Here is an 18,242-nt window from a genome sequence, read left to right as displayed (position 1 = left end):
TTAATGAAAGTAGGGTCTGTTTGTTGGTTTTGTTTAAAGATGTTTAGTTACACTATACGTTTTTATTGCCAATATAAGGAAGAGTGAACAAAAAGATGAATTGTGACACAAACATAAGCAAACAAGAGGTGAAATCCTGGACCTATTGACGACAATGGGAGATTTGCCGTTAAATTGAATGTGGCCAAGATTTCATCCATAGTACTTTCACTATGAACATATAGACCTAATTCTATGAGTTTCCTTCATTATGTCCATCTACAAGTAGACCAGGCTTCCATAGGTATTTCAGTTGGTGTTATCAATTTCAGTTATTGTGAAATTTCATAGCAATTAACCAAAGACACTTTGGAATAAATAGATTGAAAGTTGTACTTTCACTAATTCCAAAAAAGCAGACAGGAAATCAATAATAAATTCTGGCTCTTGAATTAAGTTTAGTAAATAACTGTTGATACCTTAGTCGGTTTTCTATTGAAATAATTGAGCTGCAGCACTTGTGTAGAGTCAAATCCTAGGTGAACATTATGTGTGATGTTTTGCATACAAAGTATCTTCTACTACTTAACCATATTCAGGTTATTAAAGCATATCAAAACAAATTATGCACCTCAGTTTAGTTGTATTTAACATTTTATACTGAAAAGTAATTTTCCTTTTACACATTCACCACAAATATGTTTATGATAGAGATGTCTGGTTTTGTTCATCTTTCCACTATCCATTAAAGTCATGTACTGTTTATTCCTAAGGAAGATCTCATAGAAATGAGGGAAGCTGCAGACAGTTTAGGGAGGGCTCAACCTAGGAAACTAATACAAAAAAAATTGTGAACATTTTAGGGATTTTGAACATACTCACGCCCCCTTTTATTCATTTTTATGAACACTCATGAGAATGAAGTCTGGTTCATAACAGTGATCATAGAAGGTGAATTGGGTCCCATTGCTATAATTACTTTAATCACCAAAGTTTCTTTTGTGATGAGGAAAGAAAAAATCCCTTCAGAAATGAGTAGTTTATAAAGATTATTCTATCCCTTCAAGGAATAGAAACAATACCTCATTGCTCAGGTGACCAGTCACACAGATCTGACATCATGTATTCAAAGGCCTGCTAGCAGTAAACAGTTCATGAGCCACTCATAGTCTGAAATACCTTCACCAAAATAACACCTCATATACTGAACAAATTCATGAAAACTGCAATCTTATCATGGATGATTCATGAACTGGATCAGGGCAGGATTCTCTAGATATGTTGTTTGTTGACAATTGTTTGCCCATTTCTAAGAGGGGTAGTGGGGCTGGTCAGGAAATCATCAAGAAAATATCAGTGAGGGTTCCCTAGCATCTTGAAGTGTCTTCCTGAGTTCGAAATGCAGGTTTGAAATGTGTTCAGAGTGGCTGCTTTTACTTCAACAAACAGTTCACAACTATAGAACTCACAGTATTTTGCTTTATCCCTCCCTATTAGGTCTCCACCAGCTAGAATGGCCAAAGAAATTTCACATTTGTGAAACTAAAAAATGAGTGAATTCTACAAGCCAATTTGTGGAACGTTGGGGGCCTTTAAATTTCACAAAAGTGGAAGAAGAGTGAGAGCCAAAGTGAAAATGTTAGAGCAAAATTGTGTGGAAAAATATTCATGAGTTTCAGTCGGCCCTGAAAAGGGCTCTTCGAAAGTGATTGTTATGTGCTCTGACACATTGCATTACCTGTTGAGAATAGGTACATCTTAAAACTACAGTAATAAACAGATCAATAAAATCTAATTAATACATAAAGTAAATAACAGCTGACAAAATATTCAAAGGAAAGCAAGGACAAAATTCATAAATCAAGAGAGTTAGATTATTTCGACTACTTGTTACGATGAAAGATGACGCTATCTAGGCTATTTCTCAGCATGATCTGTCATAAACAGATGTCCACTGCCTTGGGTGAACATGTGCAAACTGAGAAGTGTCTACTGAGTGCATCATTAGTTTCCTTCTGTTTTTAAGCCAATGAGGCTGAAGAACAAATTAGTCACCTGGTCCTTGCCAAACTCTAGTTTTATTAACCAAAAGTGGTACAGTACTTAATCAATGAGGGTGAGGAAATGTTAGAGCTGAGGTGAATTTGGATAACAAACTCAGATTAAGAAGGAATTTGGCAATTTCAGATTGGAATAGGTATTTGCAAATTTCAGAGTTTTCCCCCGTATGTAGTGTAAATTAGTGTATCCACTAAATACATACACTTTGGATATATTCAAAATGTGAATATAGCTGAGATTCAAACAGATAATAGTCAGGTAAGAGCCAAATAGGAACAATGAAAAATTCTAAACTATCACCAAACTTACTGAGAATGAAATTCTGTCTATATGGGCATTTGAACTGTGCTCACACTTTTTCTTCTTGGTCATATCTAAAAAATGCAGTGGGCCAAATTCTGAGGTCCTTTCTAAAATAAAGCCTGAAAGTAATAGGAGATATTTCACGGTAATATCGCAGCAGAAGAGGCCAATGTAGGTTGAGGTTGAACAATATACAGAGATGTCTAACAGCACAAATGTGAGAGGCCTGCTCTACACACCTCAATATTGAAATGATCCATTCAGTCTTGGACACCTGTCATTAGTTTATTTTGCAGTCCCTTCAAACCTGTGCCAGTTTAGGCTTCATCCCTGTGACACAGCCTTAATCCTTGGTCTTTTTACAACAGTGCTGACTTCCTATCTGGACATAAACATAAAACAGGGATGCCCCATTGGTGATGAGTCTGCAATTTATTATTATTGGCCCCACGTGATAAAGATTCAGTTATTGAACCATAATGGATATATTATTGTAACATTCCTTCACCGGGCACACTAAACATTTCCCTTACACAATTCAGACAAAGGGGATGTGTAGATAATGGCCTGATATGTGAGTATATCAGTCCATATTCTCATCAGGTATAACTCCTTTTAAGTCACTGGAGTTATACTAGCAGAGAAACTGATCAACTCTGTACATGTGTAAAACAAACAAAAAATCATAACCTATCTCAAAACAGAAAGATAATGAGTAGAATATTGGTCCATGGGAAATTCCAAAATTTCATTTTATTTCCAATTTGGAAAGAAAAGCAAAAATTTCTGATGCAACAAAAATTTGAAACTATTAAACATTTAATTTTGATAATTCTGAAATGCTTTCTTTTGACTTTTATACTATATATAAAATATGTAATTCATGTATTATGTATAATATATATTATTAAAATTGATGTTTTAATAGACAAGTCAAAACTAAATTAATTTGGAAGGATAAAGTCAATATGAAATATTTTGAGATTTTCAAAATATGAGAAAGCTGAAACAAAACATTTTAATTTTTTTTCCAATGGAAACAAGATGTTTTGATTCTTCTGCCCCGTCCCCCCATCAAAAATTTTATCAAAATCACCTCTTTCCTCCAAACCCCTTCAATGTTGACGAAAAAAGACATTTTTGAATAGAAAACTGTTTTGTCAGAATTTTTTTTTTTGACCAGCTTTAATAATGATAAAATGGAGAGGAGTCAAATGCAAGCAACAAAAATTATTTGTGGGGCTAGAGGAGTTGATTTATAATGATAGATGAAGTAACCAAAATATGTATAGTGTAATGTAGCTACATTGCATCATAACCATCTATAAGTACTTTCTTTGAAAAATGTACTCTCAATATCAACAAGAAAGAGGAACTGTTTAGGATATAGTATAATAAAAGGAGAAGTAATGGGATGAATTATTATTATTAGGATAAAAGAAAATGAGTACTTGTGGCACCAGCTTTCATGAGCTACAGCTCACTTCATGCATCCGATGAAGTGAGCTGTAGCTCACGAAAGCTTATGCTCAAATAAATTGGTTAGTCTCTAAGGTGCCACAAGTACTCCTTTTCTTTTTGCGGATTCAGACTAACACGGTTGCTACTCTGAAACCTATTAGGATAGAAAACCAATAAATTACAACCTGTACTTACCAAGGAATGCTGTGTTATGGTCATAGAATGAACATACCATCTTAAGAATCCAGGTAGAGAGTATGATCCAGGTGGTACTTGATTTGCAGGGAGGCTACACCTCTTTAGGATTTGCCATGATGATGATGAATGGGATGAAATTACGAAAGAGATAATTTAGTGTGGATATCAGAACAAACTTTCTGAGAGTGGAAGCTATTAGACTGTGAAAGAATCTTGCGAATCAAGTAATGGAAGATATTTAGACAGCTATTTTTGTTTTTAAAAATAGTCTGGATAAAGTCATAGCAAATGAATTACAAGGAATAATCCTGCATTGGGGGCAGATGAATATATGACACATGATAGGTCTTTTACATCTCTAGTTTCTATGAGTCAATGCTTAGTTTGTGGGATCACAGCACAGTGTTGCAGGGCCAAAAACTAATCATCTAAAACACAAATGTTCTTAAGAGAGATTTTCAGTTAGAGGATCCCCCCCACACACACACACACATTTGACTTTAAACTGAATAACATTAAAAGATTCTGGGGTTAAATGGAAAGACATGAAAACATGTATATAAAAGCATGAAGCCAAATTCTCTCCTCGCTTATTCTTGTGAAATCACGCTGAAGCTAATGGAATAACAAGATATAAGTGAGCAAATTATGGCACATGGGATAGTATTACAGAATGTTTCTTCCACTACATCAGAAATGAAATTAAACAGGACCTGCTTACATCTGCACACATTTTGCTCTAATGGCTTTAATGGGAGTTTGCCTGAGTAGAGAATGCATACAACCTGAGTAAGAGCCCTGGGATATAGTGCCCTAATGAAGAATGCTGTCCTAATGCTGTAGAAAGATTTTTGCCATTGCCTTCTACAGCAGAAGGATTGAGCCTTAAGCATCTTGCTGCTGAATAAAACTGGAAAATTTACTGTGCTCAGACTGAGGCTTCTCAAACTGTTTTCTTTGTCTAGTGTGATACAGTTCCCCAGTTCTCTTCATCCAGTGAGTCTTCTCCATTTGACCACTTACTGTCTTAGAATTTCTCTTTTTCCACAGTGCTCAGTTTCTGAATTCATCAGCTTGAATTTCAGGCTACACAATATACTAAGCATGTAAAGTGTGCCTCACATTTTTTTAAATGACATCCTGAATTACAAAATTCCTTTATTCTTCTTTGTCTTATGGTTGTGCATTGTAGGTAGACATGCTTCTGAAGACAATATGTGCTTTCTAAACTCTGTAGCATTATAAATATTAATGAAGCATGTTTAGAAATGGATTTGATTAGCAATTTCATTAGCTTTGAATAGACAGCAAAATAATGTCAACATTAAATTTAACTTTATCTTGCAAGCTATCCTAGTTAAAATAACATCAAGCATTTTAATTACAAAAAGCCAACACTCATTAGATGAAAATTAAAGTATTAGGTATTTCTGTCTCTTTGGCCTATTTCATATTTCTCAGAAACAAAACAGGACTAACTGGATAACAAGATAACATATCTTGTTAGAGCCTTTTGAAATATATTGAGGAGTTTTGAAAAAACTATATTTAAGAATAAGGAAAGTGTAAGAGATGTAATTTTAGGCAACTAATATATAGTCTATTTTGGAAACAGATGAGATAAAACAGATCAGTAAGATATTTTCTAGCATCCATCACATACAACCAATTTCGTCCCAAATGCTGCACATGAAGTGAAAAAATAAATATTAAAAATATGTAATTAATAGGATATAATAGCAACCTGTTAGATTTTTTGAAATAAGGCTGCTTTTAGCTTGCATTGTCACTATTGTGGCAACCACTTGAAGTTTTATCGCACCACGCATCACTTTTTATCCAAGATAACTCTCAGCTGTTTTTATTCTAAGATATGTTTTCTACTGAAAATAAGTCTCAAAACCACTGAATATTAGCTCTTCAGATCCAATCTAAACTGAATGCTTGAACTCAGATTTTTTTCTACAATATCTTTACAACTTCTGAAAATATATTTGTTAATGTATCTTAGCTATTACAATACAGTAACCAGATATAATAAATATATAAGCCACCACAATGTGTTAACAATTTCAGATCAGAGAAAATGTCAAATGAATGTTTAAAAAGAACTGAAGACTTTGAATTTTACTGAGTAAAAAAACCTATAATTTACCAGGCTCTTAGAAGATTAGTGTATTAAAATATGCACATACTTAACATTTTTAAATATTTTTATCATTACTATTATTATCTAAAGCTCAGCAAGTATATATTTTTCAGAGTAATAGAGTAATTATTTCAAATGATATTTCACGTAACTGAGCTCCAGAGTGAATCTCAACTTCAAGAATAATCTCTCTGCCTCTTCCGCTAGAGCTCTAGTGCTATATAATTATTCCAATACAGAATAAACCCACCAGTTCTACATTTCATACCTTTGGTAATTCAAGGCCTTCCTGAATTCCAGGCTCACAACTAGAAGTATGAGAGAGGGCTTCTTATGAAAATATGGACCTCCTAATAGTAATTTCAGGACCTGATTTTTTTTTTAAAAAAACCCTGAAATTAAGGACTGTATACAACAATGCAAGCAAGATTTGTCTGTCTAATTGTATATGCAAGTTCTTTCATGGCACATAAAGGTACCTCCATTGCCATGCTTCTGGACAGCATGACAAAACTCTCAGCTGAGTATTATATTAGAATGATTCTGGCAATAACCTCATTAAACTTTTAACCTCAGTACTACTTAACACAAAAGAGAAAAACAGTAGCTCTAATTTCTTATGTGCAGAGACTCTGAGGAAGTTGTACAGCTGTAAATGCCTCCCGGACCTATTTCCGCTAGAGAATCAGGCTTATCAGAGAGCACCTTATATCTGGAATTTGCAGATTGCACAAACACTATTTTTGGTGTAGCCTCCCTGGATTCCCAAATCCAACTTCAAAGTTTGAGACAATAAGTGTGAAGGTTCAACCTAAGGTCCTATTCTGATCTTCATATGGAGATCCTCTCAAATTCACTCAAAGTTATTCCACAGATCAGGATCCTATTTTATGCATAGGCATAATTTGACTTCTATATTTTGGAGAGAGGGGGAGCAGCTCCAGTCAACCCAATGGTGCCACGTGGGGGGGGCGGGGGGGAGAAATTCCATGCCTGTCCAAGGCTTGCAGATGGGGGGCAATGCACCCTGCCCCCCACCAAACTAGGCCCATGGTTGTAAGTCTTTAATTGTCCTATGAAATGATAGTATTGCTAACCCCAAAGCACTCAAAAATCAAGAGTCAGGACTCCTTCAGTTCCCCAAAATCAGGAGATTAACTTAAAAATTATTATCTTCAAAATAATAAATGTTTGGTTACATTTATGTATCTTCTGCTTTTTTTTTTTAAGCCTTTCCGGTTCACATTCTCCAGTTTTTCTTTGCAATCATGAAACTTAAAATGAAATCTGAAATTCCCCTATAATCACAGGATTCTAGCAGCCAGTCATTAAAGAATGATACCAAACATTGTGAGACTCATGATAAAATCATCAAAAATGGCAACACAAAGAGGTGTTGCTACCTGAATCAGTTAGTTGCAACAGCAAGATGGAAGCAAAAGCCCCTGTGCAGACCAAGGACCAGGCAAACAAATTTCAGAGCTTACATAGCAACTGAACCTGACTTAGGTTTCCATATGGTACTCCTTTTCAGTGCCTGGAGTCCTACCACCTTTTCCCTTGAAACCTGGACAAGTTTACACTAAATATAGCAGGAGTTTCCCCCACAGATCAAGCATAATTTCAAATTAAAAGTCATATACCACAGATTTATTTTTTTGTTCCCTTTCTTTCTACAACCTGGAGAAAGTGCAAAAGCTGTTGTCAAAAGAAAATTTAAAAAGTACTAGGGAAATTGCAGGTGTTGGGTGGGAGAACCTGAACATTTATGATAAAATCGCCCACATTCATGCTTACTGTTTACGAAGCAGGACAGAAAATGTGACAGCTGCCTAAACTAGGGATGGAAAATGATGATTCTAATAGAAAAAAAGAAGGAAGTAGTAAGAGACAACAGATTCTCAAAGTACCTACCATATGCAGAGGAGTTTGTCATCTGGCACCAGTCAGGACATAAACCCAGGCAAGAAATTTAAAATACAATTCAATAAATCCTGGGGAAGATATCCAGTACTTCAAAGAGACCCAAAGTAAGTTAACTTGTTTAGTTGGTGATGGGCAGCCCTTCCAAAGTTTCAGCGTAGAAATATTAGACTTACTCTGTGTGAATAATTATCCAAAGAATTTAGCCCCATTTTTTTCTGTTAGAGAATACATTTGTAAAAATATAATCCTAATTGCTAATGATTTGCAATTATTTCCTGATGAGCAGTTTATGCAATGCATTTTAGCCTATGAGTCACTCATGAACCATTCAATATGAGTGAGTGTGTGTGCGTGCATGCACGCACAATCTGAATCACATGCTATTTCTGATTCCTGATTGAAATGTTTTATTTATCAAAAATCAGAGAAAAATAAATAAGGAATTATTTTGTTTATCCATGAATGCATATCTCTTTATCAAGTGCATATAGGTATTTGGATATACTACAGCAATTCCCCAAACATTCATGCAAAGAGAATGATGATAGTCCAGATGTGCACGAATAGTAAATAAAAAGCAGCTGCAAAACATGAACTGAACAGCTGTTCAAAATGCAAACAAATGTTTGCAAACACTATTTTGCAGTACTCAATCAGCCCTAGTTCAGAGGAACAACTTGGATAACCAGCCAGAAATTTGAGTAAGTATCCAAACATATCAGTAGCATTATCTAGTCCAGTCAACTTTGAGACTGTACAACTAATCTAGAAACCTCATGCTCTCTTGAAATAGCCACTATTTCTTTCTTTCAGCGGGACCAGAAAAAGAGAGAGAGCAACACTGGAAGGTGTATGCATATGTGACCTATACGAACACTTACCCCTACAATACACACAAAAAATGGCACAAAGTGGCCTAGTGTGGTTCTATCTGACTCCAGCAGCAACAGATTGCCACAGAGAATAAATTTCCTCACTGCTTTTCCTGTATTTCCTGTTTGCAAAATTTGCTTTGTCGATATGTGTGTGACTAGTCATGTTAATAAGCTGATTGGATTTAATCAAGTAAAAGACAGAAGGTAGAAAATGAAAAATAGCACAGAGAAGGTAGGAGGATTATTATTTTACTTCTCATTAATAGCTTCTTATACCCACCACTTTACTGTGGGTCTTTTTCTTTATATTATGGCAGCAATAGTACTAATGATGAGGAAACCTGAAGTCTGTTGCTAAACCCAGGCTTGTGAGTTCAATCCTTGAGGGGGCCATTTAGGGGTCTGGGGCAAAAATTGGGGATTGGTCCTGCTTTGAGCAGGGGGTTGGACTCGATGACCTCCTGAGGTCCCTTCCAACCCTGATATTCTACAATTCTATGATTCTTACTTACACTGCTTTAAACCAGGTGCCATCCCACTGAAGTCAAAGGAGATTCAGTGGTGTCAAACCTGTGAGAGAAGAGAATCAATCCGGTATTGCACATAGCAGTCATTTGGGAAGACAGTGAATACTCTACCCACATACTCTTCTGGTACTAAATGTATCTGGATATCTGTAGACACTTTGTTGGAATCTGAATTTTACTAGTTGAGTTGCATACTGCAGTTTCAAACTTTTTCTAGTTGTGAGCCTAATATAAAGCCAATTGAAGCCAACAGTGAGATTTCCATTAAACTTCAGTGAATTCTGGATCAGACCCTGTCATTTTAATCAAACCATAAATGGAGAGAGTCCTGCTCTTCATAAACATTGGTAGAATACATCATAATAGATCTCAAGAATGGATGAAACAGAATGAGACGCCCACTACCACCTACCATGGATAAATACCCATCCCTGCAGACCCAGGGAAACTTACCAAAGGTTTTATAACTTTATAAAAAGAAAAGGAGTACTTGTGGCACCTTAGAGACTAACCAATTTATTTGAGCATAAGCTTTCGTGAGCTACAGCTCACTTCCTTGAATGCATACTGTGGAAAGTACAGAAGATCTTTTTATACACACAAACCATGAAAAAATGGGTGTTTACCACTACAAAAGGTTTTCTCTCCCCCCACCCCACTCTCCTGCTGGTAATAGCTTATCTAAAGTGATCACTCTCCTTACAATGTGTATGATAATCAAGGTGGGCCATTTCCAGCACAAATCCAGGGTTTAACAAGAACGTCTGGGAAAAACAAGGGGAAATAGGTTACCTTGCATAATGACTTAGCCACTCCCAGTCTCTATTCAAGCCTAAGTTAATTGTATCCAATTTGCAAATGAATTCCAATTCAACAGTCTCTCGCTGGAGTCTGGTTTTGAAGTTTTTCTGTTGTAATATCGCAACTTTCGTGTCTGTAATCGCGTGACCAGAGAGATTGAAGTGTTCTCCGACTGGTTTATGAATGTTATAATTCTTGACATCTGATTTGTGTCCATTTATTCTTTTACGTAGAGACTGTCCAGTTTGACCAATGTACATGGCAGAGGGGCATTGCTGGCACATGAGGGCATATATCACATTGGTGGATGTGCAGGTGAACGAGCCTCTGATAGTGTGGCTGATGTTACTAGGCCCTGTGATGGTGTCCCCTGAATAGATATGTGGGCACAGTTGGCAACGGGCTTTGTTGCAAGGATAGGTTCCTGGGTTAGTGGTTCTGTTGTGTGGTATGTGGTTGCTGGTGAGTATTTGCTTCAGGTTGGGGGGCTGTCTGTAGGCAAGGACTGGCCTGTCTCCCAAGATTTGTGAGAGTATTGGGTCATCCTTCAGGATAGGTTGTAGATCCTTAATAATGCGTTGGAGAGGTTTTAGTTGGGGGCTGAAGGTGACGGCTAGTGGCGTTCTGTTATTTTCTTTGTTAGGCCTGTCCTGTAGTAGGTGACTTCTGGGAACTCTTCTGGCTCTATCAATCTGTTTCTTCACTTCAGCAGGTGGGTATTGTAGTTGTAAGAATGCTTGATAGAGATCTTGTAGGTGTTTGTCTCTGTCTGAGGGGTTGGAGCAAATGCGGTTGTATCGCAGAGCTTGGCTGTGGACAATGGATCGTGTGGTGTGGTCTGGATGAAAGCTGGAGGCATGTAGGTAGGAATAGTGGTCAGTAGATTTCTGGTATAGGGTGGTGTTTATGTGTCCATCGTTTATCAGCACTGTAGTGTCCAGGAAGTGGATCTCTTGTGTGGACTGGACCAGGCTGAGGTTGATGGTGGGATGGAAATTGTTGAAATCATGGTGGAATTCCTCAAGTGCTTCTTTTCCATGGGTCCAGATGATGAAGATGTCATCAATATAGCACAAGTAGAGTAGGAGCGTTAGGGGACGAGAGCTGAGGAAGCGTTGTTCTAAGTCAGCCATAAAAATGTTGGCATACTGTGGGGCCATGCGGGTACCCATAGCAGTGCCGCCGATTTGAAGGTATACATTGTCCTCAAATGTAAAATAGTTATGGGTAAGGACAAAGTCACAAAGTTCAGCCACCAGGTTAGCCGTGACATTATCGGTGATAGTGTTCTTGACGGCTTGTAGTCCATCTTTCTTTTTGCGAATACAGACTAACATGGCTGTTACTCTGAAACCTATAACTTTATAGTAATTCTCATTTTATAGTCTCAGGGTGAAAGCTGGGTCCCACTGAAATCAATGTCAAAACTCTCATAGAATTCCTTTCAATATAGACTATCATGAACATTATACTCAGCTGATACCCAAATGTTATCAGATTGTAATATTTAGTGTTGGCATTACCATTTTGGGTTAGATACAAACTTTAATTCAAGCCCTAATGCAGCTGTTTTTACTTAGTAACAACACAGAAATTTTCCAGCTGTCTATGGGAAGTAAGTAGGCTTATCTGCTATCCTCTCTGTTATTTTCATTAGCCTTTGTAACTCTGGCAAATTCTCTCTGTCAAAATAAAAATATACAAAGTGTTTGATTTGGCTCTGCAGTATCAAAAATTCTGTTAGCTTAATGTTTTCCAGCTGATATCTCATTTATTCTTGTAGATTTCACATCATCTGTCTCTTTCATCCTCTCTAAAATTTGGCTGAACAACTTGTACACTTCCAGAAAGAGATTTTTAAAAATCCTTTTTTCACTAACATGAAACATTTATACAAAAATAAACAAAGGGACCGACTTTATGTTCAGAAAAGCAAGGAAATCCAGAGCAATAGCAGAAACTTTGTTTCTCAAATGATCACAGCTGATGAACCTTCCCTTCCACTGGAATTAGCCCACTCAGATCATTTAGCCTAAATTCACTCCTTATGCAAGTTCACCAAAGTTGGTAGAATTATACCAATGATGAATTTGGTCAGTTGACTTCAATGGCATTGCATCAGTGTAAGTGAAGGCAGAATTTGGCAACACATAGTCAAGTCAAGGAGAGAAAGGATGATGATGTAGCTAAAACACAGGACTTAGAGTCAGGAGAGTTACATTTTATTCCTGGATCTTCCACAGATGAGATATTAGCCACAGATAAGCAAAGGCATTTAGATAACTAACTCTCCTCAAAATCTATGGGAGTTATTCACTTACATACCTTTTGAGGATCTGGACTTTAGACAATTAACTTAGTCCAAAATGTTCAAATTAAGAGTTGAATCTTCAGTAGCACTACTTGTTGGCCTAACTGCTCCTATTGACAAACAGTAAAATCCCCACTGAATTCAGTAGGAGCAGAATTAAGGCAGCGCCAAGTGGCTTTCAGAATCCCATCCCAGGTGTTTTAAGACAGGCATCTAAATCTATATGTAGGCAAGAAAATGGAAGTGGCCTGATGTACAGAGCTGCTGAGCGTCCATAATTCCCAGTGAAGCCAATGGCAATGAGGGTACTTTAGTGCCTTTGAAAATCAGACCTTTTTTATTTATGTGAAGCACTATAAAACTACATTGCATCATTCTTAGATTATTAAGAAACATCAGAACAATGATCTGTAAAAACAATGTTAAAGTTTGTCTTATTTTTCCATTTCCTTCCTTCCTGTGTGTGTGCCTAACCCACATTGTTTTAAGCCCACACACTTTTGTGACTATTTTAAATAGTGCAGTACACACTTCAGCATCAGTTAAACCACATTACGCTTTTGCTGAAAGTACCCTGAGTTTACTTAAAACAGCATGCGTTTTGCAACAATTTCCTTTGAATTCATGCTTTGCAGGTCTAATGCCTTTGCTTCCACAACTTAATTAGAGGATGCTGAATATTATAACAATGAGTAGTCAAAGGAGCTTGTCGTTTTCTCACATTTGGGATCCCACATTGTGTACTTTCTACATGAAAATGGATGATTGAAATATGATTGGTAATAAAGCTTTTTTCTTTCTCTCTCTGAGTACACTGGCCTAAAAGGGTATACGTGTGGAGCTAACTGTTTAAAATGAGACCTATATGGCCAGCTTCAAAACTGAGAACAATGGACTGAAAGTGGTCACTAATGGCATTGCTAATGATGGATACCATTACCTTAGAACAGATGTCAAACTGAAATAGCATTATAGCCTTCGAGATGCAGTGCATTGTCCTTCTCAGAAGATCTATTAAAGTACCATATGAAGAAGGAAACAGTGGTATTTTTTCTGAAATGTGAAACACATTGTTCTCTAGATGTATCACATTCACCTGCCAAAATCACATTTCAAAAAGCTCAAATCAAAAGTCTTAATGCAGGCCCAAATTTTGAGAGTGGAAAAATGGGTTGGAATATAATATTATAAAGAATAGAGACCCAAAAAAAAACATATCTTGTGCAGATATATTTTAAATCAGTATAATTCTGATCAAATTTTAGCACAGATCCAGTTAATCTAATCTAAAATGAACTGTTAGAACATTGTCCTACTGATTGAGTAGTAGTAGTCAGTATTTTGCTTTGAAATGTCAGCTATACATACAGACGGTGGATAACTCTGAACAGAGGTAGGAATTGGGGTTGCCTTCTAGCAAGGTGTAATTTTAGGTGTGAGGATTCCCAGATCAGTATGGCAAGAAATATCAGATAAAGTGCTTATATGCATAAACACAGTCATAATTTTTTCTAATATACCAGTGAATTCTCTAACATGCCAGTGATACATGCCAGTGCTGATAAAAATTCAACAGAGAGAGAGAGAGATTAAATCTGAATCTCATTTTATTTCATTATTTGCATTTAGTCACTATAACGGTCAAGATGAAGTAGGTTTATAGCTTCTAATTGAATTATATATAAATACCAAAAATAATGTGCAGGGTAAAAGAAAAATATTCCAAAGCACACATGAGAACAGTGATGCAAGGAAAGCTTTGAATCTGTTTCATATTCATCCATACTTCGATAAAACCAATTGCCTCCATATGCCAGATGTACCCTCCTCAAACAGGTGAATCAAATCAAATGCATTACAATGGAATTGCAGTCTCACTAGTTACTTGGCTCTCCGACAGGAGTATTACCTTGTCATTACAATCTGCAAGAGCAAGTTACTTAAAGGACAAAATTATTGTTCACCTCATATGTCCACTAATTAGGATAGCAGATCACACTCTGAAAATAAAATAAAAACATTTAGTTGCAAAGATTTGTAATATGAGACATTATTAAATTGATTTCTAATTCCTTCAGACTTGAAACAGTAAACTGTACTTACCCTAATCAGATAAGTTAAACTGGCTAGTGTTTTAACATCATTTTTGTCCCTTTTGGGGGTGAAGGGGAGGGGAGAAATCAAATGTAACTAAGTTATAGACAGATAAATATCTTTTTGGAAATATTCCTTCCCTGTATCTGCAGGTTTTATCTACTACAATATTTATGTCTATGTATGTTTGCAGCCTCGGTTGGTGTAGTAAAAATGGCAAGTAAGCGTGTAGAAGCTTGTGGACTGATTTTAAATTACCATCAGCTAAATTGAGCTACCTTTATAAAGCAATACATGAAATACTCATGTCATCATGCATATGTTTTATCTGAATGATGTTCTGGCTGGACATTTGGAACATAATTTCGTTTTGTAGATCAACTTTCATCCTTGTGGGCTTGCAAAGCACTTTACAAAGTCATTTGTGAGATTGCTGATATTAGGAGGATGATACAGGCAAAGGTAGTAACTAGTATGTTCTTTGAAATTGTTCTCCATAATTAAGGGCCTGATCCAGAGCCTGCTGATGTCAAGACTCTTAAATATGAGAAACTTATTTTTTGAGTGTTGGTTATAAGGATTTGACCCAAAGGCCAGTAAATACAATGGGAGTTTTTCCGTTGACCTCAGCAAGCTTTGGATCAAGTTCAGAGAAGTAGGATCAAACCAAAATCCTGGATCTTAATATGCCCATTCCTATGCGTGGAGCTGAGTATGGATCACAATCTGAACTTGGATCCAAATTTTCCAGCATTCCTGCCACATGAATGAAAGGAATATGTAGCTACTCTAGGTTGCTTCATACAGTAGTTAATAAAGAGGGAGAAATACCTCACTCCCCCTTTTGTCCCATGTACCAGTTACACTGTCTTTGATGGACCATTTTCCCCTTCTGCTGGTGTACAGGTGCTGTAAAGGAAATCAGCAGAGGAGAGGTAAATTAAAGCCACTATTCTTGTGTTCAACAATGCCTGCACTAGCTTGACATGGGGTCTAGCTGAGGTTGCCTGAAACTAGATGTGGGAACTTGGAGACTATATGAAGAAACACTGGATTTGGTCTGAGCATGTTCTTCCAAGTCCCAAATCTGTTTTCAAAACAAAAGCATTCAGCACAGTATTGAAGAGGGTTCTAAGGCTAGTCACAGCATCAGGGAGAGAGCCAGTGCAGCTCAAAGTAACAGGAAGGTATAAGCAAATTGAATGAGAGCCTAATGAGTGAATAGCGGTGTAAGCCAGTGATTTCCTGCAGCCCTATGGGAGCCTGTTTGCTAGAGTCTGAATCTCTGATGAACAGCTTACTGCAGCTATGTTTATTGTTAGCATCTCTATCAGAGGTTGCTTATTTGGATTTCAATTCAAACTACACCAGGAAAGGGGATTTGGCTTTGGACTTGAAGTTTTACATTTTTTTTCTCAAGGGTTGTGACACTGCACCAACCATGTTTGCCAAGTAACAAGGGTTTCGTCACAATTACAGTCCCCAGGGACAGAGAACTTCCATGAAAGCAAATGTATTTATATCCTCCAACAAACAGTGGAGCACATGCCAAAGTAACCGACTTTTATAGACTTTTTTCAGAAATAACAAAAAAGAAATAAAGTCCTGTTTGATGCTTCACAGCATACAACAGAGAAGTTAGATAAAAAAATAAAATACTCTTCCTGGAAGGTTGCAATGTAACATTACTTTATTTCTTCAAATTCAGAATAATTGTGCACAAAAGGCTTTCTGCCTTTTAATTAAAACGATTGCTGTGCTTTAGCTATAACTTGCACTTGACTAACAAAGAGGTAATCACCCCAATTTTGCAACCTAATTAGAGTGATGCTCAATATCATCAAGATGACCAGAGGAAGAAAACTTGAGTTTGTGGGACGTGTGTCAGATGAGCTGAGGAAGATTGTTGAAATGAGTTTTGCAGATACTAATGCCAGGTGCTAGGGGTAGGGGCACCCACCACGAGTGTGGTTCAGTGATGCAGCTGACAAGATGGAATGTGGGATGACATGCTTCTCACGGCTGTCTGAACACCCCAAAAGGGAGAGGAAGATTCCTGGCCAACGAATCCCATGTGTTGTGTTTATCGTTCATTGTGATGTGACTTTATGGTGCTTTGCACTGGTGAGAATAAATAATAACACAGAAGAACCCAAACAGAGAGAGAAAGCAGGCTACTCCCAAAACCAGAGAGCAGTGGCATAGCTAGGTGTAGCGAACAGGGGCAGTGGACATAAAAAAAGGTGCCACCCACTTGTAATCACTGGGCGGCGCTCTGGGTCCTCGGAGGCACTGAAGGCCCCGCCGCTGAAATGCCACCAAGGACCCAGAGCGAATGAAGGCCCCCGCCGATCTGGAGAGCGTTAAGGCCCCCGCTGCCGAAGTACCGCCAAGGAGCAGGAGCGCGTGAAGGCCCCTGCTCTTCCTCCCCCGCTTCCCCCCCACGGCTACGCTACTGCCAGAGAGCACTGTCACTCCAGTCTACTCTAGACTAGCTGGCTGCAGACTGACTCTGAATGCACACTTCCCTACAGAGTATCCCCACTGCAAGCAGGAGCAGGAAATTCCCTGGGAATTTGAACTGATAGGTCACAATTTTAAGAGTTTTCAAAATACCACAAAGTTTCCCCAAAGTAGCAAATACTTAAGCAGCCTGTGTAGGCCTGTGCCAATTATGATTGCTCATCCTTAATTTAAAAAAAAATAGTTTATATTAACAGCATGAGCACAATAAAGAATGGGATTTATAACCAGCATTATCCCAGTGCAAAAATAGCAACAGAATGAAGAAATGAAATAAACACAGCCTGCTGTAAACAGATCAAGCACAGATGGTTCTGAGAGTGCTTGGCACAAATAAACCTGACCACAAGCGAGGGAGATTGGGCCTGACTAGTCGTTAAAGAAAGAGTAAAGGAGGTAGTATGGCTTGGGGACACAATATGTGGTCTGGCATATCACAACTTTTCAGTGGGGACAACACCATGCCAGGGGAGCCTGGATGGACTTTCCCTGAAGCTCATGTCTCTGACTCAGGCTAGGACCCTTGCCCTATGGCAAGAATATAACAAAGGACGTGACAGACAACACTGAAAGGGAGTCACTGGTACCAATCTCTTTGCGCCCATACCTCCCTTATTCATGAACACCACTAATTTAGTACAAAGGAAAATGGAACTATTGGTGCCCATTGCCCATTGGTGCCCATTGCCCAGTTAGTAGCTGAGCAACAGGAAATTGGGGAAAATTTTGTTACAGCCTACAAGGGTTTTTCCACTGCCTGTACAGTAAAGGTCATGCTGTAAACCTAATATTAACAGTGGTTCAAATAATCACAATGACTAGAGTCTTATCAATGGATTGCAAAAAAATAAACTTTTTTTAAAAAGCACAAAATCCCAAAAATATTATGCAAATAAAACAAATACAAATATAAAAGAAGAAAAGCAAAGGCAGTGGAATGTAGGCCTGGCTTGACATATGCAATTAAACGTGGGGGAGACCTCTTTTCTTAGAAGACAGGCATGGGGGAGGTAAATAGTTCACCAGACTGGAAA

The sequence above is a fragment of the Chelonia mydas genome, chromosome 11 (genome assembly GCF_015237465.2).
Source record: "Chelonia mydas isolate rCheMyd1 chromosome 11, rCheMyd1.pri.v2, whole genome shotgun sequence".
NCBI lineage: Eukaryota > Metazoa > Chordata > Testudines > Cheloniidae > Chelonia > Chelonia mydas.
Note: the sequence above shows the minus strand (reverse complement) of the source record.